The following is a 26,373-nucleotide window of genomic DNA, read 5'->3' as shown; positions in this document are numbered from 1 at the left end:
CTGTGTATTCATGTAGTGCTGGAGACCACAGCAGCAGGAGAAGCAGAACAGCATCCAACCACAACCTGTAACTTTTTGTCAGGATAACACTTCAGTCTGTCATTACCATCAACACCATCTATTGCTCAGTGACGAGTGTGGGGGAACATGTCAGAGTCAGAATCACATGATCCTTAACCTGATGCTGACTCATTAAAGCTACCGGACTTGACCAACAGATCTGAACGAAGCCCTGCAGTCCTGCCACATTCAGTTATAAATGGTGATGGACGATTAAACAAATGAATGGAGGAGAGGGCTCCACAAACATCCCCATTCTAAATAATGGAACAGACCAGCACATCAGTGTAAAAGAGAAGGATGTTTTATCTGCACCATCCTCTGCCAGAAGTGTTGAGTCGATGATAATCATCACCCACGCCATGATGCCCACAAAATCACAGATGCCAGTCTTCAACTAATGTGATTCGCTGCACGTGACATGAAGAAACAGCTGAACACAGTAGATATGACACAGGCAATGGGCCCTGACCCCATTCCTGCAATAGGACTGAAGACTTGTGCTGCACAACAAGCCGTGTCCATGGGGAAGCTGTATCATTCCAGCTCCAACTCTGACATCTCCCTAACAATGTTGAAAATTACTCAGCTAAGTCCCGTTCCCTAAAACGGGAATAATTACAATCTGATATTTTACCAACACCTCAGTCCCATCACCACAGTCAAATTGGTGGGAGTTCTTTTTGACAGAGCTGTCAAGCAGCACAGAAATACCCTGCTCAGTGTTCTCTCTGACAGGTCCCCATGTGGAGATGGTGCTGTTGTGGAAATGTCACTGGATTACTAATCCAGACCAGGCTAATGCTCTGGCAGCGGGTGGAAGTTAAAGACAATTAATAAAATATCGAGATCTAAAATCTGGGGTCAGTAACAGTGACCTTGAAGTCAATATCGATTGTAAACAGAACTTCCTTCTCCAATGTACTTTTAGGGAGTGAATCTCCTGTGATTTCCTGGGCTGGCCTAAAACTGACTCCGAAGACCCTGACATGTGATAAACATTTCAATGGTCTCTGAAACGGCCAATCAAGGCACTCACTTGTATCAAACTGCTCCGAGGTCTGAAAGGATGAAACCGGACAGAATATCCGGCCTCAGCATCAGTGTCGGAAAAGGGAATGGGAACACAGTCCTGTCGACTCTGCAGAGACCTCCTTCTTAACATCTGAGAGCTTGTGACAACATTTACCGATCTTTCCCACAGACTGCACAGAAACAGCGGGAAAGGAGTAGGTCATACAACACATTGAGCCTCCCCCATTCTAGTTCATGGAAAAACATCTCCTCAATGCACTTACCCCACACAATATACATATCCGTTAATGTGAGTAACCTTGGGAAAATTTAAAATAGGAAATGCAGTAGTACGTTTGGTCCATTGAGTTTGCGAACCAATTCCATGTAATGATGGTTGGCCCTTCATTTCCACCCCGTACTCCTGCTTTCCCACCATCCCTTTACTGTCTCTGAATCCTTATTTATAATCAGTGTCTTGGTTTCCAGGTGCGAGCCAATTCCCCATGTTCCCCAGTCAGTGAGTGCAGACATTTATTCTCATCTCATTGCAGAGTGACCTGCCTTACCTAATACTGTGGTTCCTTGTTTTAGTCATCCCAGCCAGGGGAATATCATCCCTGCTTTTAATCTGTCTCACCCTGGCAGAGTTTTGTATATTTCACGGAGATCTCCACTCATTTTCCTAAACCCCATGGAATATTGGCCCAGTCACCCCAAACTCTGCTCCCACAACAAGCCCGTCATCCCAGAGATCAGTCTGGTCATCCTTCACTGCTCTCCCTCAATGTCAGGTTGGTCCTTTATTAGGTAAGGAGACCAAGCCTGCACACAATACTACACAATGCTCGAGATGGGATGTCTCCAAAGGTCTGTACAGCTGCAGTAAGACACCCTTTCTCCTGGACTCACATCCCCCTGAAATGAAGGTCAACACACCATTTATCTTCTTTACTGCTATCTCTGTTTCTGCAATATTGCTTTCAGCGACTGGTGTACAAGGATATGCAGATCCTTTTCCGTGTTATGGCTCCCCACTTGGTGGGTCTGTGTACACTGGTCAGCGTGTCAATGCCATGCCCAGTATTGACTTCTGGTTACAGAACTCACTGCGCTGCAGGGACCTCAGAGGTTGATGCAAAAGGAAACAACAAAAAGGAGCATATGTCCCTTTGTAAATCAACGTGTTTCAACCAATCCTTTTCAAATTGTAGGATTCCAGTTTATCATTTCCACCAAAGGGCACACCGTCACCTCTATCCACATTGTTCTCCATCTGTCACGTATTTACCCATTCACTCCACTTGTTTTAGTCTTCTTGGTGCTTTTTTACATCCTCCGCACCCACTCACAATCCCACATCCATTAGTGCTGTCAGCAGGCTGGGATGTATTGCATCTGATTCCAGCAACCAAATATTTAAAGGACATTGTGTACAGCTGGGCCCCAAACACCGATCTCTGTGATACCTCAGCAACCGTCCTCTGTTAATTTCTATTTATGTATTTCATCAATCTGGGTGTCACTGGCTGTGCCAGCATTTATTGCCTGTTCCTAGTTGCCCTTGAGAAGGTGGTGGTGAGCTGCCTTGTTGAACACTGCAGTCCACCTGCTGTCTGGCCTCCAATTCCATTAGGGAGAGAATCCCAGGATTCTGACCCAGCGACTGTGAAGGAGCTGTGATATATTTCCAAGTCAGGATGGTGAATGGCTTGGAGGGGAACCTAAAGATGATGGTATTTCCATACATCTGTAGCCCTTGTCCTTCTAGATAGAAGTGGTCATGAATTGGGAAGATGGTTTCTGAGGATCTTTGGTGAATCATTTCATTGCAGCATATGGATCGTAAAACACTGCTGCTGCTGCGCGTTGATGGTGGAGCATTGTGAATGAAGGGACAGTCAAACTGGCTGCTTTGTCCTGGATGGTATAAAGCTTCTGGAGTGTTGTTGGGGCTGCACTCATCCAGGCAAACTGGGAGTCTTCTTTCACACTTCTGACCTATATTGTATTGACATGCATTGTAGATGATGGACAGAATTTTGGAAGTCAGGATGTGAGTTACTCGCCGCAGCATTCCTAGCTTCGGACTTGCTCTTATAGTTACAGTGTTCATGTGGGGAGACCAGTGAGGTTCTGAGCAATGATTACCCACCAGGACTTTGATACTGGGGGATTCAGTGATAGTAACACCATTGAATGCCAAGGGGCAGGTTAGATTGTATTTTAGTGGTGATGGTCATGGTCTGGCATTCGTGTGGGTTGAACATTACTTGCCACTTGCCAGCCTGGATACTGTCCAGATCTTGTCGTGTTTGAACATGGACTGCTTCAGTATCTGAGGATCCACAAATGTTGCAGAACATTGTACAATCATTGGGGAACATCCCCACTTCTGACCTTAACATGGAGGGAAGGTTATTGATGAAGCAGCCCTGAAGGAGTTTCTGTTCATTGTTCGAGGGACTCCTACAGACATGGAGCTGAGTTGACTGTCCTTCATCAACCATGACCATCTTCCTACGTGTCAGGTATGATTCTAACCAGCCGGGATTTTGCCTCTGATACCCATTGAATCCAGTGTTGCAAAAGCACCTTGATACCACACAAGGTCGAATGCAGCCTTGAAATTAAGGGCTATCACTCTCACCCCACCTCTGGAATTCAGCTCTTTTGTCCATGTTTGAATCAAGGTAATGAGGTCAGGAGTTGAGTGGCCCTGGTGGAGCCCAAACTGGGCGTCATTGACCAGGGTATTGATGAGCAGGTTGCTGCTTAAAAGCACTGAGACCTTCCACCACTTTACTGATGATCGAGAGTAGACTGATGGAGTTGTAATTGGCCGGATTGGATTTGTTCTGCTTTTTATATACAGGAGATACTTGGGGTAATTTTCCACATAATCAGGAAAAGCCATTGTTGTAACTGTATTGAAACAGTTTGGCTGGGGGAGTGGCAAGTTAAGGAGCACAAGTTTCCAGTACTATTGCCAGAATGTTGTCAGAGTATGGGTCCCATAGAGTATCCCGTATCTCCAACCGTTTCTGGATATCGCGTGGACTGAATCGAATTGGTTGATGACTGGTAACTGAAACGCTGAGGACCACTGGAGGAGGCTGAAATGGATCATCCACTCAGCATTTCTGACTGAAAGTTGTTACGAGTGCATCAGCCTTATCTTATACACTGAAGTGCTGGGCTCTTCCATCATGGAGGAAAGCGTTATTTGTGAAACCTCTTCCTCCAATGAATTGTTTAATTGTCTCCAACGTTTCTCGACTAGATGTGGAAGGACTGCAGAGCTTAGATCTGAACCGTTGCTTGTGGGATCACTTAGCTCTGTCTATCACTTACTGCTTATGCTGTTTGGCCCACGAGTAGTCCTGTTTGGTGGCTTCACCAGGCTGACACTTCATTGTCAGTTTTGCCTGGTGCTGCTCCTGCCATCCTGCACATCCATTGAACCAATGTTGATCCTCTGGATTGATGGTAATTGTTGCGAGGGGGATATGCCAGGTCATGAGGTTGTGTGGCTGTATAATTCTGCTCCTATAGATGAACCACAGCACCTTATGGACACCCAGACTTGAACTGTTAGATCTGTTCGAAGTCTGCCCTATTTCGCACTGTGATAGTACCAGCCAAAATGGTGAATGTTATTCTCAATGTGCAGGTGTGACTTTTTCTCCACAATGACTATGCGGTGGTCACTCTTACCGATACTGTCATGGACAGATACTTCTGCAAGTGGCAGATTAGTAAGGCCGTGGTCAAGTGTATATTTTCCTCTTGTTGGTTCCTTCACTGCCTGCCGCAGAACCACTCTAGCAGTTACATCCTTTAGGACCCAGCCTTCTCGATCAATAATGCTGTAGCTGAGATACTGTTGGTGGTGAACATTGAGATACCCCACCCAGAATGCTACCCTCAGTGCTTCCTCCAAGTGTTGGTCAGCATGGAGGAGTACTGATACATCAGTTGAGAGATGCTGGTACTTGGTAATCAGCAGGAGGTTTCCTTTCCCAAATGCAAACTAATGCCATGGGATACGGAGACACTGTTGAGGACTCCAAGAGCAATTCCCTTCTAACTGCATCCCACTGTGCCGCCACCTCTGCTGTGTCCATCCTGCTGATGAGACAGGACATATCCGGGGAAGGTGATGGGGTGTCTAGGTCATAGTCATACTCAGAGAATCATACCTTACAGACAATGTCAGGCTGTTGCTTGATGAGTCTGTTTATTTCTATTCACTGTTTACTGCCAGCTGTCCCATTCTCGAAACATGTCCATATATTCGCCCCAATCCACTCAGATTTGATATTGCAAATTGGGCTTGGAGCTTTACCAACATTTTCCTAAAAATCAAAATGTTTTACATCCATTACTGTTCTTTCATTTGTCAGCCAGTCTGCTTCTCAAACATAATTCCCATCTCATAAATCTATGTTAGTGTTATCTATGACTATTACTTTCAGCCACAATAACTTCTGCTAAACCATTTACTTACTATGTTCTGTGTTCCACGTACTCTATCATTTTCCCACACCAGACTTGGTTTTTCTTATATTGTTAGAAAGTTTTGTGAAGACAGAACTGAAGTAGTGGCTTCATAGTTCTGCCATTTCCCTGTTCCCCATTCTCCATTCTCTGGTTCCAAACTGTAAGGAAACTACACTTGTTTTCTCATATTTCTCACATTGACATAATTTAACATGCTATTACAGTTCACACTTATAACCATTATGAATATAACTCTTCAGAAACCCATCAATTCCTGCCTTAAAATGCTCCAATAATTGACCTTCCACATGGTACACTCACAGGAGCAAAGACTCTGTGCCAACAGAAGTACAGCACGATCTATATTAGTCCCACTTTCTACAGCAGTCCCATAGCCTGGAATGTTATGACACTTCCAAGTGCTTGTCCAAGTACTTTTTAACGATTGTGAGGTTACTCGTGATAATTTCCCTCTCAGGAAGTAATCCCAGAAGCCCACACCTCGAGGTGAAAAAATGTTTAAATCATCTCTGAACCTCAAACTTTTCACTTTAAAAGTGTGCTCCTTTGTTCTTGAGCCTCTGACTAAAAGGAACAGTTGCTGTCTATCCCCCTGTCCGTGTCGCTTATAATCTTATCCTTCTGAATCCCTGAATCCTCAGCTTTCTCTGCTCCAAAGTAAACAACCCGAGCTTATCCAGCCTCTCTCCATAGCTGATGTGTTCTACCCGAGGGAACATCCTGGTGAATCACCTCTGCACTCCCTCCAGTGCAATCACATCCTTCCTGGAATGTGGCTCCCAGAGCTACAAACAGTACTCCATTTTGGCCGAACCAAAGCCCTGGAAGGTCTTATGTCTACACCCTGATTAGGAAACACATTACTCAAGGTCCAATTTTTAACTAGTCCATTAACCTGCCCAGCAGAAAGTGAGGACTGCAGATGCTGGAGATCAGTGCTTTAAAAATGTGTTGCTGGAAAAGCGCAGCAGGTCAGGCAGCATCAAAGGAGCAGGAGAATCGCCGTTTCGAGCATAAGCCCTTCTTCAGGAATCTGCCCGAAATGTCAATTCTCCTGCTCCTTTGATGCTGCCTGACCTGTTGCGCTTTTCCAGCAACACATTTTTAAGCATTAATCTGCCCAGTCACATTCAGGGATGTGTGGAGAAGCACAATCTGAGCTTCCCAGTGTGCTGCCATTCATTGAGTCCTCCCCTGCCTGGTTCCTTCTCCCAATGTGCTTCACCTCACATTTATCAGGGTTACATTCCATCTGCCATTGATCTGCCCATCTGACCATTTCATCTGCATCTTCCTGTAACTTAAGGCCTTCCTCCTCACTGCAAACCAACTGGTCAATCTTTATGTCAAACGTACACTTACTTATCACACCTCCCTGACTCTCCACCGAGCCCCCTCCACATTCAAATTTGTTTTTGTTATGAATAACACAAATAATAACGGACACATCACTGATCCCTGTGGTACACCAGGGGACACTGGTCTCCTGTCACACAAACAGCCTTCTCTCACTACCCTCTGCCTCCTGCCACTAAGATAATTTTCGTTGTAACTTGTCAAGTTATCATTTATATTGTGAGATTTTACATTATTTTTCAGTTTCCCAGCTGGAAATTTGTCAAAGGCTTTCTTACAAAGCTAAAGAATCGTCCTCCTCAAACGAATTCAATCAAATCCATTAGATGTCACTTCCTTCTGATAAAGACATGATGATTATCCCTGATCAGACCTTGAGACTCTGAATGGAGTTCAATTTTCTCCTTCCCTATTTTCTCCAGTAGTTTCCTTAACAGTGACCTAATACCCGCTCGTCTATAGTTCCCTGGTCTATCTCTCCCACCCGAACTGTGAAGTGGAATCGTGTTAGCAGTTCTCCAGTTCTCTGGAACCTCCCCTATGGTCAGATCCTAATTAAAATATTCAGTCAGGGTCTTTCCTCCATTCACCCCAACAGCCGCCTGTGATACAACTCATTCAGACATGGAGATAGGTCCAAATTTATACAGAACAAAGCCTCAAATCCTTTCTCGTATTTTACATCAATCTGTTCAAGAGTTTCCTCATCCATCTCCTTGAATTCTGTACTTGTCTTCTCCGTCTCTAAAGTAAAATAGATGTGAAGGTCTCATGTAACAATCCATCAATGTTCTCCAGCTTGACACACAGATTGCCCCTTTGGTTTCTAATGGACACTAACTGTTTGCTGATTATTCTGCTCTACTTGTCCTTGTAGAATATCGTGGGATTCTCCCAGATCTCGCCTACTTGTACTTCTCCATGTCCCTGTTATTCAGTCCCCTCTGTGTTTCTAAGTTTCACTGCAACCACCTCTCATGTTTCGAAACTCGAGATCACAGGGTGAGTTTCCACATCAGAAAATCTTGCCGTTTTAGGGATGAATCTGAATAATACCTTTTGCAGTTCCTCTGTAGTCAATACCTTATTTCTTAGATTGGGACTCCGAACAATACAAAATACTCTCTCATGAACACTCGATACAACTGGTGCATGACGTCTTCTATATTCCAATTACAATCACCTGAATGTAAAACTAATTTTTTCTTTGCAATTTTCATATGTTCTTCCTAATACCTCTCGCTTTAACCTTTCTTATGAGCTTACTGTGTGAGTTTTTAAAAAAATCTCATGAATATTCAACTCTACGTTATCCATTGTTTCTTCATTGCCTATGTCCACAAGAATCATCTTCAAACCATTCCAAAAAAAAAATGTGTGCCTCTTCTGGTTTTCCTTTCATCGGTATATTTTCACAATCCCAAGTTATGTTATTATCTTCTACATATGTAGTCGCATGTTCTTTGTAATCGAGTCCAACAGACAGCCGACTGCGGATGACAAGATAACTGCTCTGTAGTTCACCCCTCTCCATCTTCATCCTTTCTTAAACTGTTGGATAATATTTGTAACCTTTGCCTTATACAGATTGGCTAAATGACTTTCGAGAATGTGTCGGAAGATAAAGTAAAAATCCGCGATGCAATTGCTGCTTCCTCATAAATCCTTGTATGAAGTACATCTAGTCTGTCAGATTTATAAATATTCAATGCAGCTTTCTTTTCAAAGATGACCTCAACATTGATAAGAATAATCTTAGACTTTACTTACACAAGTCCCATGGTAACTTGGTATTTCTGGAAGAATTTCTGGACATTCTTCCAATGAAGATAGACGCAAATAAACTGTGTCTTTTCCTTGAGATTTCTCTGTTCTCTGCAATAAACTATCCTGAACGCACATTTGACCTTGTTTTTATTTTTTTTCATACCTTGATAGACTCTTTTTAGCAGTTTGTATGTATTTCTTTCGTTTGCATGTTTTTTCTCTTTTCGATTTTCTTCTCAGTTTCTTGGTCATCCTTTGCTGGGTCCTATATTTCTCTGAATCCACTGGACTACTACAACTTGGCATTTTTCTAAGCTGCTTCCTTTCATCAAATAGGTAAGTGAAGGTGGGGTTGAAAGTGATACTCGGAGAGGAGGGTGGACCAGATTGATAGCAAGGAAGGTGGACGCGTAGGAATGTACAAAAGGGCGGTGCTGATTGGAGGGTTGGAGTGGGATAGGGTGGGATTAGGGGAAATGGGGAAATCCACTATGATCCCCTGTGTTTGGAGGGTCCCAAGGCAGAAGAGGAGGCTTCCTTCCTGCAGGCTTCTGGTGGCTCGGGTTTGGCGATGGAGCAGCTCCAGGCCCCTCATGTCCTTGGCAGAGTGGGAAGGGGAGTTAAAGTGCTCAGCCACAAGGCGATGGAATTGTTTAATGAGGCTGTCCCAGAGATGTTCACTGAAATGTTCCACAAGTTGACCTTCTGCCTCGCCAATGTAGAGAAGATCACATTGGGTTCAATGGATGCAGTAGATGAGGCGGTCTGTCTCCCTTCATCACCTATCACATTCAACCCTACCTTCATCTACCTACCGCAATCCCTGCTAACCTCCCCCCTGCCTCACCCCCTTCTCATTTATCCCTCAGCCACCTTGGCCCATAAGCTTCATTCCTGATGAAGGGCTTATGCCCCAAACATCGATTTATCTGCTCTTAGTATGCTGCCTGGCTGTGCTTTTCCATCACCACACTCTTCGCCTCTGATCTCCAGCATCTGTAGTCCCGACGTTCTCCTCACACCTTGATGGCTTGCATGACTCATATTTATAACAGTTACTTCAAATAAAACAAAAACTGTTGTGTACTCAAACAGCATAAAAGAAAACCAGTACATTGTGATCACTGTTCCCAAAATGTCCTTTCCTTCAAATATTTCAATTAGCTCTTCTGATCACTCAACACCAATTCCTAAATCACCTGATCTCGAGCTCAGTGCTTAACATAATGCTCGTGTAAAACATCTCACACGTGGTCTTGAAATCCATTTTTCCCAGCATTAGCATTCAATTGGGTTAACAGAGTTTAGATATAACTTAAACAGTACATTATCACTGCAGTAGCCACAAATGTGTATATCTCAGTTCCTGTTTTATAACATACCCAACATTTGTGTTGCAGCTTCCACTTTGATATATAACACCTATCAATGTTTGCTCCTCCTTGCTATTTTTTTAATCTCCACCTTACTAGATTCTGTGGAATCTGAGCGATGTGGGCTCTGGGGAGATTGATGGTAGAGATCATCTCGCCACATCATTTATGATCTTCTCAAACTTTAATTACTCCAGATCTCCCGTTATGCTGATGGAGTAGAGAAGGGCAATGATCTTCCAACAATGCTCTGTATTCCCTCAGAGAGCTGAGACTGCTCTATCCTGGTGGGAACCTTCCAACAAGCCGGTAAGGCGTTGCTGCTGCTGTACAGGCTCTTAGTGAGATCACATCTAGAGTAATGTGTACAGATTTAATCTCTTCAATGAAGAAAGGATGTTGTTATATTGGAAGCAGCTCAGAGATGGTTCCCTTAACTGATTCCTGCAATGAAGGCGCGAACTTATAATGAAATGATGATCAGGTTGACCCAGTAGCCATTGGAGTTTACAAAGATTCAAGATGATCTTATTTGAACATAAATGGCAGAAGGAGTGAAGGAGTGAAGTGAATTACACAGATAGTGGAGGAATCCATTCCGTTCTCCAGCCTGTTACACAGGAACAACAGGAGGATATTCAGACCTTCGACCCTGTTACACTAAAACAGGACGAGGCTATTCAGCCCCTGGAGCCTGATATACATTTAGAGAAGGAGGCCAATCAGCCAGTCGAGCCTATAACAGTAGGCCATGCTGCACCAGTATCCTGTTAAACAGCAACAGGATCAGTCCATTCAGCCTCCTCAAGTCTGTAACATAGGAACTGGAAGAGGTCACACAGTGACTGGAGATTGTTACACTGGGATAACAGGAGGCCATTCACACCCACCGAGCCTATTGCAAGGGAATTGGATAAGGATTAAAAACTATCTGACACTTCTTTCATGAGAAAGGAAGAGGCAATTTAGACACGTGTCTGTTGTATGGGAACAAGAGAAGACCAATCAATCACTCGGCCCCATCTCCGGGATACATGAGGAGACCGTTCAGTATTTCCACCTGTTATAGAGAAGTATGAGAAGACCCATCAGCCCCTCAAAATGTTACACAGCAACAGTAAGATTCCATAATCTCCCAATCCTCTAAAGCATCAACAGGAGGATGTCATTCTGGCCTTGGAGATGGTAACATGTGAACACCAGAAAGACGTCAGCCCATCGATTTTGTACACCAGCAGGATGATGAGTCCATTCAGCCACACGTGGCTCTTACACAGCATTTGGAACAAATCTCTTAAAAACGTGTGCCTTTTAAACAGGAATTCAAAGAAAACATAAAGCTTTTCGAAAGGGAAGAACTTGTAATAATGGTATACATTAGGGACGAAAGTGTAAGAATAAACTATTGTAATTTAAGGCAAATTGTTAGAGTCCATTGTTCAGGATATTTGCAAAGTTAAACCACAATCCATCAGAGTCAACATGGTTTCCCGAAGGCTAAACCGTGTCCGAATTGTTTGCTGGAGTTATTTGAAGATGTCACAAACAAGGTGGGTCGTGGGAATCCTGGAGATGGAACATATCTGGCCTTCCTGAAGGCATTGGATATGTTGCTTCTCCAAAGAGTAAGTGGTAAGATCAGACAACATGGGTCTAGGAGTAATTTATTAGCTTGGATGGAGGATTGGTTAACCAACAAAATTGAGTCAGATGGAATAAATGTATAATTTTCTTTTGGCAAATGCAATTTGTGGGGTGCCATTGATTTCAGGACTCATGCCTCAACCATTTGCGATCGATGGAATGACTGTACTCTGTTGATGGGATCGAAAATACGATGCCACATTTTCAGATGACACTAACATCGGTGGGAAATTACTTCAGAATGATGATGCAAGAGATTTTAAAACTATGTGGTAGGTTGGGTGAATGGGCCAACATTTAGCAAGGAAAATTAAAGTGAAGAAATATGGGGCTTTTAGGGTGTATGTTTGCTCGCTGATCTGTGGGTTTGATATCCTGGCGAGGTAACATCACCTGGCGAGGTAACATCATCAGTGGCGACCTCCAAGTGAAGCGAAGCCGTTGTCTCCTGCTTTCTATTTATATTTTTCTCCTGGATGGGGTTCCTGGGGTTTGTGGTGATGTCATTTCCTGTTCGTTTTCTGAGAGATTGATCGATGGCATCTAAATCTATATGTTTGTTTCTGGCGTTGTATTTTGAGTGCCACCACAAAGAAAAACCACCATTTCGACTGGGACAACACATCTATCCTGGGACAGGCTAAACAAAGACATGCCAGAGAATTCCTAGAGGCCTGGCACTCCAACCACAACGACATAAACAAACACATAGATCTAGTTGCCATCTATCAACTCCTCAGAAAACGAACCGGAAATGACATCACCACAAACCCCAGGAACCCCATCCAGGAGAAAGATAGAAATAGAAAGCAGGAGACAACAGCTTCGCTTCTCTTGAAGGTCGCCACTGATGATGTTTCCTAGCCAGGTAATGAAACATCTGGATATCAAACCTACAGCTCAGCCAGCAAACCAACAACCTAAATCTCAACCTGAGCTACAAACCATCACAAACCTTGCAAAAGCCATGAGCGCAACACGCTATAACTTGCCCGTAGATGGGAAAAGAATGCCATCAGAGAGAGTTCCACCCGCGAACAACTGTACTCTCTGCATGAATGTTTAAGAAAACAACTACTGCCAAAATGTCTGCGATATAAACGCCGATAAAAACATCTCAAGCCAAAAGTTTAACAGAACAAAACGGCCGCAGAATGCTCCGAGAATTAATCAATGACGCCCACCACAGACTCTGAAAATACAAACGGGAAATTGCGCGCCAAAAGCCGTTATTCAAACAAGCAACAAACCAAGTATGGTCAGACGTGATAGAACAAGCCATCAACACCAAACACCGACAAAGACAGATAAAGAAAAATCGGGACGTGAAGAAAAAACTGGACAAACTCACAAAAAAAACACAAAACCGATAAGACAGAGGCATGGATAAAGAACTTATCAGACCGGACCCTATCAGACACAGAAAAAGCGGTACTAGTCAAAGGATTAAATTTCAATTACCGAGACGCTGACAAGAAGGAATTACTTGCGGCATTAGAAACCACATTGAAGGACAACAATCTCATGGAAGAAACACAACAAACGATCAGACAGACAGTTGCACCTATTCTCAGCCGAAAGAGGGAAGGAAACAAACTGACCACACAAGAAAATAAAGCCCTAGAAAACCTCAAAAAAGACAAAGACATCATTATATTACCTGAAGACAAAGGTCGCTCACAGTCATCCTGAACAGAAGGGACTACATAGAAAAAGCTAATGCACTACTCGCAGGCACCAACACTACCAACAGGTGGCGCTTGACCCGACCACACAACTAGGAAACAAAATTACCTATCTCCTAAGAAAATAACACAATTCCGGACAATTAAACAAGACAGAATTCCAGAAAATGAAACCCAAAGGGACCAATACCCCACAATTCTACGGACTACCAAGAATCCATAAACCAGGAGGCCCCCTCAGACCTATAGTTGCACTACCTGGAACACCAATTTACAGACTAGCCAAAGAACTACACGCAAGACTAAAATACCTAGTAGAAGATTCACAACACTCCATCCACTCCACCCAGGAAGTCCTAAAAATCATCAAAAACGCCAACATAGAGGAAGACGAAGCAATGATCTCATTCGACATAACAGCACTGTTCACCTCCTTTAACATCGACCTGGCAACAGAAACACTTACCACACTTTTAGAAGAGACCATCACACACACCAACCACCATCAATCACATTACCAACGAAAATATCATGAAGCCAATGGACCTGTGCCTCACCACCCACTTCACCTTCAAAAACATAGTCTACAAGCAAACCAACGACACACCCATGGGATCTCCACTTTATCAGGATTCATAGTAGAAGCGGTAATGCAAGGACTAGAACAAACAGCCCTACCAATCATCAAACCAAGTATCTGGGTTCGCTATGTAGATGACATTTTTGGCATCACAAAATGAAACAAGACAGAAGAGACATTTAACATCATCAACAACACTCTCACAGGCATAAAGGTCACCAAGGAGGAAGAAACCGACAACAAACTCGCATTCCTGGACGTCACAGTCGAAAGAAAGGACAATGGAGAACTACAAACCTGCATATAGAGAAAACCGACAAACACTGACCAAATACTTAACTACACCAGCAACCATCCCAACACACACAAACGAAGCTGTATCAGGACACTATTCCAACGAGCCACCACACACTGTGGCTCAGACGAGATACGCAAAACAGCGGAGAACCACCTATACGACGTATTCAAGATGAACGGATACTCAAGAAGTACAGTGCGCAGATTCCTCAAGGACAAACCACGACAATCAGACCAAACACAGCCAGAAACCCTAACCACCTTAACATACATCAAAGAAGTTTCAGAAATGACAGTCAGACTACTGAGACTCCTCGGAATCCTAGTAGCACACAAACCCACCAACACTCTCAAACAAAAACTAACAAACTTAAAAGACACAGTACAACCCATGGACAAAACCAATGACATCTACAAAATTCCATGCAAGGACTGCCACAAACACTATGTAGGACAAACATGAAGAAAGTTAACCACCAGGATACACGAACACCAGCTAGCCACAAAAAGACACGACTCTCTCTCACTCATAGCCCTACACACGGATGAAAAAATCCACCATTTTGACTGGGATAACACATCTATCTTGGGACAGGCTAAGCAAAGGCATGCCAGAGAATTCCTAGAGGCCTGGCACTCCAACCACAACGCCATAAACAACACATACATCTAGATGCCATCAATCAACTCCTCAGAAAACGAACCGGAAATGACATCACCACAAACCCCAGGAACCCCATCCAGGAGAAAGATATAAATAGAAAGCAGGAGACAACAGCTTCGCTTCACTTGGAGGTCGCCACCATTGATGTTACCTCGCCAGGTAATGAAACGTCTGGATATCAAACCTACAACTCAGCCAGCAAACCAACATCCTAAATCTCAACCTTAGCTCCAAACCTTCACAAACCTTGAGAAAAAAAAGGTGCTATTCAAGTTGGCCAGTATTAATGGAGAGACAAATTATTGTCTAAATGGCGAGAAAGTTCAAAGTGCTTAGGTGCAGAGGGATCTGGATGTCTGCTTGCATATCACAGAAAACCTGCATGCGGGTAGTGCAAGTAATGAGAAATGCAAGCATAATTTCAGTGTTTACTTATAAAAGGATAGAGTAGGGAGTGTTGGTGTAGCTATGCAAGGCATTTGTGAGGATGCAACTGAAGTACAGTTTGGGTGTCCTGCAGAATGAATTATTTCCCTTGTAGGCAATTAAGAAGAGCTTCATTACATTGATTCCATGTTTGAAGTGTTTGTCTTATGAAGAGAAATTGAGCACTTTAGGCCTACACGCTCGAGTTTATAAGAATGAAAGGAAATCTCATTGAGTTCTGTAAAATTCGAAAAGTAATTGAAAGTGTAGATGTGGGTGGATTTTTTTTTCATGTGGCGCAATTTACAACAAGAGACTAGAGTGTTAGGTTGGAGAGATGGCACGAAAAAGGAATAGAGGCCGAGTTGACATCAGCCTCATCGAACGGTTGGATTCCTCACAGATGCGCATTGTTCTTATTCAACTCTTCAACTGTGTTGTACAGGAATGAGGGAGGATTGGGTATAATACAGGAAGCAGGCGCTCAGGATAAATCAGTTAGAGAGAACGTAACCAGTTACGCCACACAGTGACCAGCGCTGGGTTCTCAACTATTTACATTCTATATTAATGATCAGGAAGATGGAACAGATATACAGATGCTGCGTTTGGTGATGTCGCTGTGATAAGCAAGAGATTAAATTATCAAGAGAGGGTGGAGAGTCTGCAAATAGATTCAGAGAGGTAAAGACAATAGATAATAGTTTGTCAGGTGGAATCTAACATGATATAACTTGTCATTTCATTTACAGAAATAATGGAAGGCAGTATGTTACTGAAATGGAGAGGGATTACAGGACTTAGTAATACTGTGTACTGGGAGGTTCACTCAGACCCGTTCAGAAATGGCAGGTTTTGCTCCATCCCTGTTTGTCAGCTCCAGACACTCCAAGTGAACCCATTGCTCTCTGTACAAATGGAATACTTTGATGTGGTTGATTGGTGGTGGGGATGGTGTTTTGAAACCTGCATCAAGCGGATGTCCTTTATCCAAGATATATTCATTTCTTTCCACGTGGAGACCCCATGACGATGAAAATGGCTGACTGCTTCTGAATGAAGAGGCCATGACTGCTACCAGGACAGTGGGTATTCACCAACATGATATACTGTGCATGCGTTACATTAATAGAGAGAGAAATTCTCTCCCCATTGACGTGGGTACTCTGCAGATGCACTGTACACCATCGGAAATCCCACTATACTGGATATACCTGGAAGTGCCCTGCTGTGGGAGAAACAATGTATTCACCTCATCCGCCATGTATATCCTCCATCACCGAATGGTGACATTGATGTTGAGATATTGGGAAATGATGGATGTGTCACCTTGTCCAGCCTGGAATGTTCTGGATCATAGAAGCTGTATGAGAAACAGTAACCCTAACAGCCACTGCCAGCACCATCCTCCCCCTGGTGTGAAACTGCAGGTCGTGTTGAAGGAGGTGGAGGTGATACCATTCTGTGACCAGCTCCTTGTTCAATCAGTGTCCCCTCACACGCTGCTCCTGGGTTAAGTGAAGCTTGGGAAGCTGTACCTGGAAAACCCAATGTGGATCCAGCAGATCCCTTTCCCCACACACACTCACTGCGTGGTTTCAGAGTTCCCCTCTCTGCAGCCTCTGCTCCATTCGTTGTTCATGTAACAGACTCAGATGCTGCATCCAAATCCTCAGGTCTCCCTGCATGTCTGAGGCAGCTCACATCACATCCTCCAGCAAACCATCCGCAGCCCCTCCAATTAATTTTCAATTACAGGATTCATCACAAATCCCTTGGCTACAAGTGTTGTGGACCAGTCCAGATCTCCCCAAAATATTTTAAGAAGGCCGCTTAGACCCAAACCTTTCCTTATTTTGAATATAGATGGGAGGTGTGCATTCCAGATATGTTGCGACTGGTCAAACCACTCACCATTAAGCAAAATATAATCTATTCAAATGCTTTAGTTAAAATAAAATCAAAGAAAAGAATATTTTGGGAGAGCTTATATGTTGGAACACTTGCACAAACAATAGATACCGCTCCTTCTTGGTTTACACTGCTTTGCTTTGTATATTCAAATACAGATCCTTACAGCAGTTTGCCAATCCCGGAGGTTACAACATCAACAGAGATCTCAGAGAGAAAAGCAGCTGTGGATCATTTATTGAAACTTCCAACTCTTCTAGGATCCCCAGTAGCTTCTGAATGCTGCAGCTAAAAACAAAATGAGGAAACCTGGTCTGGGAGAGCTGGCCACTGCCCTTCCATTGTAACCACCGTTTTAATGAAACCTAAAATCTCAGTTATTTACTTAAACTGTTTTCAGACAGCAGTTCTGCACGTCTGCCTTTAAAACCTCTCTTCAAAAAAAAACAAGAGAAAATAAACGTTTTACAATGATAGTATCTTCACAACTCATTCTTTAATAAAATAATCCATCAATACACAAATGTGGATTCATTTTAGACCTCCTAATATTCCTCTATTAGTAGACGGAAATGTATATATATATTACATTGACTCTGAGCATACAAATGTTCACAACTATTTCGATTTCAGTCATTTTACTCCTGCCACAGAATGCCTTTGTCTTTCTTCATCCAAGTCTCCACAAGGTGTCAAAATTTAGGTTTTCTCGCCCTGTCACCTGTGTAGTTTCAAATTGAATGGTAGCTAAAATAAGCTCAATCGAAACAGACTGGTATTTTTCTCCCTAAACTTCTCCAAAAACTTTAAGGGGTCACGATCAGTGAAAAAGATTTGTCTTATGCATGTTATTGGCAATGTAAATCTGAAATGTTGTAACGCCAACACCAAGCTGAAGGCCTCCTTCCCCATTGTGGAATAAATCTGTTGATGTTTCCACTGGACTCTCCAACCACGCGTTACATAATGGAGCACTTCTCATATTTTCAATAGTCCTTCTGAATGACATAGCTCCCCATGTCTCAGCATAAAATACTTACATGTTTCCGTCCCTCTTAATGCTCTACCCTCTTTACCTGCTACTACTGGCCTATGCCAGTAAACCTTACTCTCACAGGTATATGTTTTAAGAAGATCTCACACATTCTTCAATCTCTCACAGAAACCAAACTTTGATTTCTGAACTCAATTAGCATAATCAGCCATTTCAGCTTCTCACCTTGCCATTTTAACTCTCAGCTCTTCCACACGAGTTCTCACGACTGCAGGAAGTGAATTGTTGAACTTCTTCAAAATAAGAATCTCTCTAAGAGTGTCATAGGTTTGCTCTGTTTTTAATACCTTTACCCACTTTTCAAAATTACTTTGTTTGATCCTTTCAAACACAATGCGCGTTTAACCAGAGACCTTTTTTTAGATTCCTGTAATGCTGTCTGTCAGGTTCTGGCACAAGTTCATATGCACTTCGGATGGCTTTCTTCACCTCCTCATACTGGCCAGATACCTCCTCCGATAGGGAAGCAAATACCTATCAGCTTTGTTTGGATCAACTAAATCCACATGGTCACTGGTGTCTGCATTTGTTCAGTCACTTCTCAAACGAAATTCAAAAGGCTTCCCCATCCTTCTCATCAAATTTGGAGAATGCCTGGATGCATTTAAACAGAACCCCATTAGGCCATTGTTTACAATAGGGTTGCTCAACCTCACTAACCTCCACATCCAGCCGACCGTCTACCTTCATCACCGCCCTCTCTGTCAACTTTCCTCTCTAATTGCTAACTTTTTAAGTTGAAACTCTCTGCTTTTCTTCTGTCCTTTTCTCTTTTTCTTCTTCATTTCCCTTTCTTTTATTTCTACTTTTCACCATAATTCAAACTGTTTCAATTCCTTCTCATGTTCAAAGTGCCTCATTTGAAATTGAATTCCAGCCATTTCCAAAGAGCCTGATGGCGTTTCCACCAAATGTAATTGCCGAGCTATCGCTGTAATTATCTCACATTTTCTCACAGACAATCGCAACCCCAACTCCAGCTTGTCTGTCAATTCCTACAGTTTTGCCTTCATTACCTTTTGCAAAACACCCAACTTCACTTTTCCACATCCAGAGAACTCTTGGTGACTGAATGTTTATACATAAAATGCCAACCGAATTCAACATCGTGAAAAAAGACACTGGCAACTACCATACGCGACCTTTGAACCCAATACTCTCCTGGTGCATTCTCTCCAGTGTCTGCATGAGCTTATTCTGGATGCTTTGAATTCCCCCACAATCCAAAGATGTGCATGTCAGGTGTATTGGCCATGATAAATTGTTCATAGTTTTCAGGAATGTGTGGGTTAGGTGCCTTAGTCGGGGTGGATGTGTAATAATAGGGTAAAGGAATGGGTCTGGGTGGGTTACTCCTCGTAGGGTCGGTGTGGACATGTTGGGTCGAATGGCCTGTTGGCATACTGTATGGATTGTAATTCTAAACCCAATTTGGTATTATCGACTTAGAACCAGACAAGAGACCCCAGTTTGCTATAGACAACCAGACCGCCTCAAACTATTTTAAGAAGGTAGCTTGGATGCCGATCTTTCCTTATTTTAATGGTAGATGTGAAGTGGGAGTTCCAGATGTGATGCTACTAGTCAAACCACTCACCATTAAGTAAAACGCAATATACTTAAACACTCTAATGAAAATCCAGACAAAATGAAGAGGAATTTAGAATAACTTAAATATTGGAAATCTTAACCGAATAATGGATGCAGTACCTTCTACAAATGAACTGTTCCAATATACTAACATCACCTAAACACACCCCTTGGTAAAAAGGAACATTCAGACATGTGTTCTTGCATACGGTTCTCCAATCCAGGAGGAAACAGCATCAAGTGAGGTTCCAGAGAGAATAGCAGCTCGGGATAATTTACTAAAACTTCCAACCTCCTGGGACCCCAAGCACCTGGTGATTGTTGTAGCTACAATAAAAAGAAACCTAGAAAGCCTGGTCTGTGCCAGCTGGCCACTGTTACTACAATTTATTTTTTAAAAAACCCTAAAAGCCCCGTAATTTATTTACTTGAGCCGTTTTCAGTAGGCAGTTTGGCCTTTAAGATCTCTTACTTAAAAAAAAGGATAAAATAACCTTTTATTAAAAAAAAAGTGACAGCATTATCAGGCAATTTAGATGCCTGGTCCTTTACTCAGTGGGCTTCCTCGTGTTACTGATCGCAAGATCACCAGAGAGGGACAGCCACAGGTACTGACCAAGTTACAAGGATGTTTCTCATAACTTCTGAAACACGCCTGACCATGGACCATCATATGGGACATACCAGGAAGTGAACAACCGCTTATCACACCCCATTTCATTATTTCTGAGCAACACAATGCCAGCACTCGATACACTAGGGAGCCAAAACCCAAGGCCAGGGAAAGATACAAAGGGACAGAGAGATTCACATTAAAGACTGAAACAGACAGTTAATTAACTGAAAAGATGTTGTGGAAATATGGGGAAAAAGTCAGGGCAGTGGGACTAACTGGAGAAGTGAGATCTTCGTGAGTAAAATTACAAGAATGAGAACATTCAAGAAAGGCATTGCCAGATTAGGTGAAATGGTTTGTTACATCAAATTCTGAGTCTGCTTCACAGAACACCACAAACAACATTAACTGGGACAAGATGACAGCCCTGTATGGAGAGCTCTGCAGATCATGCTCGCGTGTTGCTCAGTAAATTGCAGTATCTGCCCAGGGTAGGGGAAGGTTTGCTCTCTCTTCATGTGTGTGTGTGTTCATCAGAGAGAGAGAGAGAGAGAGAGAGTGTGCATGTGTGCGCGTGATTGACGTGGTTAAATGAGAAACTCATTGTCTGAGAAAAAAACGCACATGAGGAAAACAATTTTAAATACGAACAACTGGCAGGCTTTTTGTTAATCAACAGAGAGAACGAGGGAAGTTTCATGGACAGATAAGGTAAAGTGTTTGAGAATGTTAAAATAAAGGCATTCCCAGACACAACAGCAATATACGTCAGCGTGCATGAATGACAGATGGGTGGGAGTTTGGTGTGAGTCTGAATCAGATTTGTTTGGGCAGGTTTGAAGCCGGGAGCATCAGCAGCAGATTCTTGCCTTCATTAAGACTGCATTTCATATCTCAAGATTCAAACAGCAGATGGAATCAACCAGTGAGACATATTCTGGAGTGATGAGTATTTCAAGTTAGAAATGGTCAAGGAATGGTGTCAAGAATCCGCTCAGTGTCAAAGGGATCTCCCACATTTGTGACGTGTCTGCTTCTGCTGCAGATATTGTCCAGGGATGGGATGGAAACAGTAGAGGAAGTGAAATTTGTAACCAGAACAGTAGACAATGGCCTCCATGCTCTTAACAGCAAAGGCAATGATATAATGAATTGTGGTTCTGCCCTGAAACAGAATAGGTCAACATAGAGACCCGGAGTAACACTGCCAGAGCAGAGAGCGAGACAGTAATTGAACACCTTCATTGATGTCAGTTAGTAGTGGTCTGTAAAGTGAATATTTGGATTGAGAGATTCCACAGGAACAATAATTTTGGCAAGAAGTGTAGACTATATGAAATAACAGTAATACAGTCATAACTGGTTTATAGAAAACAAAATCTGGACAGTGACACTCACCAGGAACACCAACGATAGCCAGGAAGGGATAATAGAAGTATTTAAAAATGAGAAGAGCGTAATAGATCCGCCATGATAATGACAACCAATCAACTGCAGAAAGATACCAAACATAATATGATAAGCTCCTGTCTATTGTTGGAATATTCCAGTCTAATGTTCTCAAACTCTGATCCATTGTTGGAACATTCCCGTCTAATGTTCTCTCCTAAGAGTCTGATCTCTCCTCCCCCACTCTCTGGATCTGCTGATCCCCGGCAGTGCTGTCGGTGATGGTCCCGCTTATGTTGTGGGTTGACACATTGTACGGAGGCTATTTATCATTAAAAGATGGAAACTCTCCACTGTGATAATTAGAATCCATGGAGGTTGGCATTAATCACAGTCACTGAACAAACAGACTCAGTTAACAAGTTCCATACATCACTTTTCATTTATTGGTTTTGGATGGAATAGTTGAAGGTTGCTGAGGGATGGACCATAAATCTTTCAATCTTTTTAATCTTTTTTTTTCCTTGTATATGAGAATATTAACAGAACACTGCAGCAGTCTATATATGTCCCACTCTGTTTATGAAAGGAGGCGGTTATAAATAAAAACAGATCGGCTGCATAATAAGAAGTCGGGTGGGCAAGTTTCTAGATACCTGAACACAAAGTGCGGTACTTATTGACCAGTGTGAGGCTACTCATGGTTTTAATGCCCTGTTATCAAATCCTTTCATAACTTTGAGACAGAGCATTGAGACTGCTACTCAGGAACTGGCCAAAACAATTCTGTTCCAATGGGCCTTACAGAGGGATAAGAGAAAGCCATTCAGCCCATATTAGTCTGTTGCTACTTGAAAAGGTGGAAAACTGGAATATTGGCGCATTTTGCCAACAGAATCATTCAAAACAAAGAGATGTGTCACTGCAGCTGTATGAGGTGTTACTGAGAGGGCACGTGGAGTACATTGTGTTCTCTGTGTTTCTGTAACTGAGAATGGTTGGACCACCATTAGATACAGTTTACCGGCAGTGCGTAATCCACGGGTTGCTGTGTCATTTGATGTCTCGGGTCTGTTACACAGGGACAGGAGGATGCCATGAAGTCTCTTGAGTCTATTTCAGAGGGACATGAGGAGGTCATTCAGCCTCTCCAGTCTATTACAGAGGGACAGGAGGAGCCTATTCAGCCTCTCGAACCTGTTCCAGAGGGGCAGGAAGTGTTTATTTAACTTTCAAATCTGTTACACATAAATATTAGTTTCAAACTAGTTGTGGAATAGAAACGACCAGATGTAAACATTAAAGTTCCTACTTTGAATAAGGTCAATTTTGAAAGTGTTAGGTGAGCCCTGTGAAAGGTTAATTAGGATACCCTATTCGCAGGTAAAGGGATGGTTGGAAAATGCAAGGCGATTACAACTTGGTGTCAGAGAGTCCAGAACCATCGTGTTCCTATTAGTGAGATGGGCAAGGCTGGTGGGTGCAGGGAGTGCTGGATGGCTAGATATATTGATGCTCTGGTCAAGGTAAGGAAGGAGGCATATGTCAGGTAAACAGAGCTGAGATCAAGTGAGTCCCGAGAGGGGTATCAGGGAAGTAAGTGTATAGTCAATGGGGAACTCCAGCCAGAAAAATATGGACATGAGATGGCTTTAGAAATAGGGTTAACGAGGCATTGAAGCAACAGTACACGTCTTTTAATGGCAAAATATTAACTAGGGAGAGAATAGGGCACCTTACAGGTCAGTAAGGCTACCTATGTGCGTAACCATAGGAGATGGGAGGGTCACTAAACAAGTATTTCTCCTCAGTATTTGATGTAGAGGAGATTACAACAGTGAGAGAAGGAAGAAATATATTTTAAATAGTATCTATATTACAAGGAGATATCGGACATTTTAAAACATACAAAGGTGAACAAATCCCTGGGATCTGATCAGTTGTATCCCAGAAGTTTGTGGGAAGCTCGGAAAGAGTTTGTTCACCCTTTTGCTGATATATCTGTATTATTGATTTACACTGGTGAGGTGTCAAAAGACTGGAGGGCTGCTAACATAGTGTCATTATTTAAGAAAGTAAGGAAAATACAGCTAACTATAGATTGGTGAGCCTGACGTCAATGGTGACTAAATTGTTGGCGGTGGGGGCGGGGGGGGGGCGGTGTTGAGGGAAAAGATGTATATGCATTTGGAAAGACAAGGACTGAAGAGAGCTTTGTACATTTGAGACCACGTCTCAATTTTTTGAGGAAGTGAAGAAGATGATTGATGACGGCAGGACAGTGGATGTTGTCTTTATGCAATTCAGTAAGAAAACCAAAATGTTCTACATGGTAGACTAGTTATCAAGGTTAGACTGCCGGGAATCCTGGAGAGCTCGTCATTTAGGCCCAACTTTTTCTTGAATATTGGAGACAGGGCGTGACAGTGGACATTTGTTCATTGATCTTGGAGACCTGTGACTAGTGGCGTGCCACAAAGATCAATAGTGAGTCTTTTGTTGCTTATGCAAATCAGTTGTACTTGAGTAAGTGAAGTATGGTCAGTAAGTTTGTAGATAATTCCAATTTTGGTGGTAACGTCGACAGTGAAGAATAATGTCTCAGAATATAATGAGGCGTTGATTAGGTGAGCTGAGGAGTGGCAGATGGAGTTTATTTTAGATAAATGTGAGGTGTTGCATTTTGGCAAGAAATATCAGAGGAAGAAATATAGGTAGGGTCCTGTTGAAAGTCGCCAATCAAGGATAACTCCATAGAAATTATGGAATCCCTACAGTGAGGAAACAGGCTATTCTACCCATCGAGGCCACACCGACCCTCTCAACAGAATCCCACTGGACAAACCCCTACCCTATCCGTCTGAGCCTGCATTTCCCATGGCTAATCCACCTCGCCCACACATCCCAGGGTACCATGCACAATTTAGGATGGTCAATCTACCCGTACCTGTATATCTTAATACTGTCAGAGGAAAACATAGTACCCGGAGGAAACTCACACAGACACGGGGAAAATGTACAAACACCACACAGTCAGTCATTCACGGATGGAATTAAACCCAGATCGCTGTCCTGTGAGGCACCTTATGGTGCAGGTTTTCAGTTCCTTGAAAGTGCCGTCATAGGTAGACAACATAGTGAAGAAGGCACTTGGTGATCTTTCCTTTATTGGTGTGTGCTTTGACTCTAAGCATTTGCATGACGTGTTGGATCTGTACAGGATATTTGGCCACTTTTGTAATATTGCCTTTAATTCTGGTCTCCCTGCTGTCGGGGAGATGTTGTCAACATTGAAAGGGTGCAGAATAGTTTAAAAAGAATGCTGCAGGTGTAGGAGGGTTAGAGTTACAGGGAGAGTTTGAATAGGCTGGGGCTACTTTCAAGTATTGAGGCTGAGGTGTGACGTTAAAGTGGTTTATAAAATCATGAGGGTCATAGATAAGGTAAACAGTCAATGTCTTTTCCCAGGATAGACGAGTCCAAATATAGATGACAAAGGTTTAAGGTGAGAGGAGAAAGATTTAAAAAGGGACGCTAAAACAACATTTTCACACAGACACTTCTGTGTGTAAGGATTGAACAGCCAAAAGAGGTAGTGGGGGCAGGTACAGTTACACCTTTTAAAAAGGATTTGGATGGATACATGCATGGGAAGTGTTTAGAGGGAGATGGGCCAACTGCTGGCAAGGGGGAACGAGATTAATTTAGGATATTTGGTCTGTATGGATGACCAGACCGCAGGATCTTTTTCTGTGCTGTACATCTCTGAGAGTCTATTGACCCTTGAGTGTTTAACATGGGAACAGAAGGTGGTTATTCCGCTTCTGAATACTGTCAGTCAGCTTGTTTGCTCAATTACTGACAGTCAAATACAAAAATAAATCATTCAGATTTTGATGGTGTTTTACAGAAACAGGAGAAGGGCTTTTACTCAAGAAAAACGGTAAAGAATGTGAAGAGGCTTCAGTCCCTCAACTCCATTCCACAGAAGCAGCAGTTGAGCACAGACCTATTGGAGCCTGTTACTGTGGAGCAGGAGGAGGACATCTACTTTCACACAACATCGATTAGGGACACAGGAACAGGAGGCAGTGACTCAACATGCTCGAGACTGGGACACAGGAACAGGAGGCAGTCATTCAACTGCTCGTGAATGGGACACAGGAAAAGGAGACAGTCATTCAACTCCGTGAGACTGGGTCACAGGAACAGGACGGGGACACAGAAAGAGGAGGCAGTCATTCAACTGCTCGAGGCTGGGACACAGGGTCCAAACACAAGATTGAAAACAAAAAATAAAGGTATTGCCAGATGTTTAGCTCTCTCACATTCGCAATCCAACTCACATAACCACTCCATCCATTATACTTTCAGGATGGAGCATTGAGTAGATCCGACTACCGTACTGCTGAATGCAACCCAG

At 42.9% G+C, this 26,373-nt stretch overlaps 1 long non-coding RNA gene across 1 annotated transcript in view; it reads left to right on the top strand.

Annotated features, from left to right (window-relative positions):
* LOC132809403 (uncharacterized) overlaps nucleotides 1-26,139 on the top strand; it is a 111,714-nt gene extending 85,575 nt beyond the window's left edge. Inside the window, exon 7 of the long non-coding RNA XR_009642291.1 lies at nucleotides 25,861-26,139. This is a non-coding gene — a long non-coding RNA (uncharacterized LOC132809403). The remainder of the gene's footprint in view (nucleotides 1-25,860) is intronic.
* The last annotated feature ends 234 nt before the right edge of the window (nucleotides 26,140-26,373 follow it).

The sequence above is a fragment of the Hemiscyllium ocellatum genome, unplaced genomic scaffold (genome assembly GCF_020745735.1).
Source record: "Hemiscyllium ocellatum isolate sHemOce1 unplaced genomic scaffold, sHemOce1.pat.X.cur. scaffold_1171_pat_ctg1, whole genome shotgun sequence".
Classification (NCBI taxonomy): domain Eukaryota; kingdom Metazoa; phylum Chordata; class Chondrichthyes; order Orectolobiformes; family Hemiscylliidae; genus Hemiscyllium; species Hemiscyllium ocellatum.
Note: the sequence above shows the minus strand (reverse complement) of the source record. Positions and strands in the feature narration are given on the sequence as shown.